The 3821-nt window shown below is 26.2% G+C and overlaps 1 long non-coding RNA gene across 1 annotated transcript; it reads right to left on the bottom strand.

Annotated features, from left to right (window-relative positions):
- Positions 1 to 2757: 2757 nt before the first annotated feature.
- LOC126909689 (uncharacterized) lies at positions 2758 to 3188 on the bottom strand. Its single transcript, XR_007705086.1, has 2 exons — positions 3012 to 3188; positions 2758 to 2936 (listed from the first exon to the last, which is right to left on the bottom strand). It is a non-coding gene; the product is annotated as an uncharacterized LOC126909689 (long non-coding RNA).
- Between the last annotated feature and the right edge of the window lie 633 nt (positions 3189 to 3821).

Raw genomic sequence — 3821 nt, 5'->3', positions numbered from 1 at the left:
AAATATTGGTTTTCATTCATTTAGGTATAAATTCTTAGTAATTTTGTCTTTCAACAGCCGAAAATCCAAAAATGTAAATATTTTCTTAAGTAATTTGTTTCGTTAATTTTCCAATATAAATAATTTTCCTTGTGGCTATTGATAAAAGAAAATGATCAAAGCAGATCTATATAAGCATTGTTTCGTAATTGAACTTACCTATTATTTGACATTTTTTTCCTTAAATGATCTCAATAAACTTTCAAATATAATTTATTAATTGTAACGATATAAAAATAAAATAATTAATAATTAATATGTTACATTGAATCACTTTATTTATAACATTATTAAACATTTAATATACAAAAACGTTAAACAACGCAAGATGTCGAGTTAATTTAATACTCAATTCAGTTTTCTAAAGTTATGTTAAGTCTTATTGAATAATGAACAAGAATTTTTATTCACGCGTGATTGTAATACAGCGGCGAATTAGTATTTAATTCAATACAGTTTATGAGGTTATGCACAACTTTTAATTCGTATCTATCAACAAAAAGATTACTTTGTGTAAGCAATGATTATGATAACATTATCGTAGTATTCGATTATATTAAGAGTCACAATACTAGGCGAAGGGTTGGGTTTTTTAAAGAAATTCGTTCTTCAGTATTACAGTTAGTGTTACAAACTGATAGACTGTGCTATTAATAATATAGTAAAGACCCGTTTTGAAACTATTATTATTATTATAGATAATTGTGGTTAAATTAGTGTGTCGTAAATTATTATTGCTATCTTACTTGACATATCTTGGTCAATAACAATTAGTGTATATTACACTATAGAAAAATAGTGACTTCTGTATTGAAAACATTAAAACAACAATAGAAATTTAGTCCAAAATTATTTAACTTTAACAAGCTGTAACAGACGAACGGTTGATCGGAAAAAAAAAATTGTAAGAGCAAAGTTGTTTGTATTTTTATGTTCAATCATAATAACAAATTCAAAATAGGGGTTCCCATTTAAGAAAATGCAAATTAATGTTTTTTAACCTTGAAGGGATCAAAAAAATTATGTTTTTACTACATATTATTGTAGAGTTTTTTGAATCAAAAAATATTTTCCTTACCAAAAATTAAAAATTTTCAATAGTTACCGAGAAAATGAGTGTCTTATCCTTAATGAATCACCCTGTATATATGCCTGTATAATTACCCTAATAGTGTAACGTGCGGAAAGAAATATATCGATATAAATTGTTTTACCCGTGGCGTCGGAATATATACATATATATATATATTCCTTTTATATATATATTTACATATATTCATCATTTACTCGTACTCAACCGGATGAGGAAAGTTAAGGTAAGAGGCTTTGAGCCGATTAAGTTTTATTTCTAATTATAATTAGAACTAATATATTAGATTTTAGTTTTAACTTGAAACGGTGAAGTCTCCCTTACAAATTTGTTAGTTCATACAGGGTGATTTTTTTATCATAACCCACTCAATTACTTGCAGAATAATAATAATTTAAACATTTTTTTTTTTCATTATNATTTTGAAACTTTAAATGTTTATATCTAATAAGCTAATAAAGTTATATTAAAAATTCAAATGCCATTTATTATTGAATTAAAAACTCAAACATTTTATTAAATTAAAAATATGTGTTACCATTTAAAAAAACAAAGTTGATCCCCTTTCAAGGCATAAGGGATGAACTTAAAAAGTATTACATAGTTAAAAATTCAAGAATAATGTGTAACTAAAGATAGTAATAAAAAAAAAGTTTAAATTATTATTATTCTGCAAGTAATTGAGTGGGTTATGATAAAAAAATCACCCTGTATAGTTATTTGAACAGATTTCACTGATGACAGCAGTGAATTTTTACCTGGGTTATTCAGAGTTACGTGTTAGCGGGATTAGATTTAGCCTGGGCTCTGGGAAAATTTTCTTTGATAAAAATATAGTTAGACCAGTTTATCTAATAAAATCCGCCGTAAGTATTGTCGATTAAAACTGTTGGTTACAGTTTATTATAAAAACCTTATTGATATCGACAAGAAGTGAATTTCCGGCTGATAGTTACAGTCTTTTGGTAGATAAAAATCGTATATTTTCGTCTGACCTTGTCAAAGCGGCCGATTCCCAGGTAAACGTTATATTATTATTGTTCACTCGTTGCCATATCATATACGGCGGCCACGGACCATCTTATCGCCAAATCTGAATAAGGTCGTTTTTTTGTTTCCGCCAAACTGATCTACCTGTCTATCTATTAAAAAATTTGAGAACCATTTAGCTTTATACATGGTAGACAGCTTCTCGTACCAAAATTTTCGGCATTTATTAGTTATAGAATTCAATGTTACGTTCAGGTCTGTACTTATGATTTTTGCGTGGGGTATTAATATTAATGAGCAAAATAAAGTAATTTTTTACAATATTTTGGTCAGTCAAAGTAAAAATTTGTTTATATATACATATATTTGATGACACATACGCGTGTACGGGTATGAAAACCAAAAATAAAATTATACAAGTAAATATTGTTGTCGTCGAGTGGTGAGCGGGGTGGGGTGAATGCGTTACAACAGTCTCAAAGCCATAGACGACGGGATACATGAGAATAATAACACGTGGCGGGTGGAGATTTACAAACAACAAACACACAACATACATGTGAAACTAATATAAGCGTGTTAAAAATGAGTACAAATGGAAAACACTTAAATGAAGTAAGCATTAAAAAATGAGTAAGTAAAATTTAAAATACATTTTATTTGAGTAATTATTTACTTATAAGCAATTAACATCAATTATTTTTTAACATCTTTTTTAACAATCATTCACGTCACAGTTATTCCATATGTTTGAGCCGTGGCTTGAACCAGGAAATATTGCTGAGACATGCAATATTCGTAAGTCTGAATCACAAATCTATTACAAAATAAAAACAATTTCAATCATTTCTTTTAAAAAAACAAATTATGATATCGACACCAGTTAACTTACTAATTGAGTATTAATAGAATGATATCCTTTTCTATTGACATAAACATGTTCCGGGTAAAGCTTATCTTCCACTGAAGGTGCAATAATAGCAACATGAGTACAATCAATAGCACCGGACTATGCCATTGATGTTATATTTATCATAAAAACTAAAAAATTAAATAAAATTTAGGTCATTGCGAGCTAACTACGAATTCAAACATATACATAAAATAAATAAATAATAATATAAATTAGGTTTTTATTTTGAATTTATAAATTATAATTATAAATTTAAAATACTTTCACTCCTTCAGAATAAATTGATTAAAAATTTTAACAAACTTTTAAGTCAAATATCACTATTTTGTTTTATAAAAACTATAATATTGTGTATAATTTAGAACCTGATGAGTATATTTTTTTGCAATAAGTACAATAAATATTTTATGTAAACTTAAATTCTAATTGGAAAAATATAAAATTCAAAGGGCTATAGTTAATTCTCATGAGTAATCTGTGCTTAAGCTATCAAAATAATGTACTTAAGATAGTGAAAGCAAAACTTTATCATAAGAATCAACTATAAATTTCGCTATAATATAATATATGTTAAAAATATGTTAAGAATGTTATCGAAATAAAAGATACCATTATTCAAATACATTATAAGACTATTTTGATTTCTGTATTAGTATATTTTAAGATCAAAATTATTTAAGTAAAAGCATACCGTCTTGATAATGCATTAATTTCAATCATATTTTGTTTTTTTTAATGGTAACACATATTTTTAATTTAATAAAATGTTCGAGTTTTTAATTTAATAGT

The sequence above is a fragment of the Daktulosphaira vitifoliae genome, unplaced genomic scaffold, assembly GCF_025091365.1.
Source record: "Daktulosphaira vitifoliae isolate Bord-2020 unplaced genomic scaffold, ASM2509136v1 Scaffold_903, whole genome shotgun sequence".
Classification (NCBI taxonomy): domain Eukaryota; kingdom Metazoa; phylum Arthropoda; class Insecta; order Hemiptera; family Phylloxeridae; genus Daktulosphaira; species Daktulosphaira vitifoliae.
This window is presented reverse-complemented; position numbering and strand designations above follow the sequence as displayed.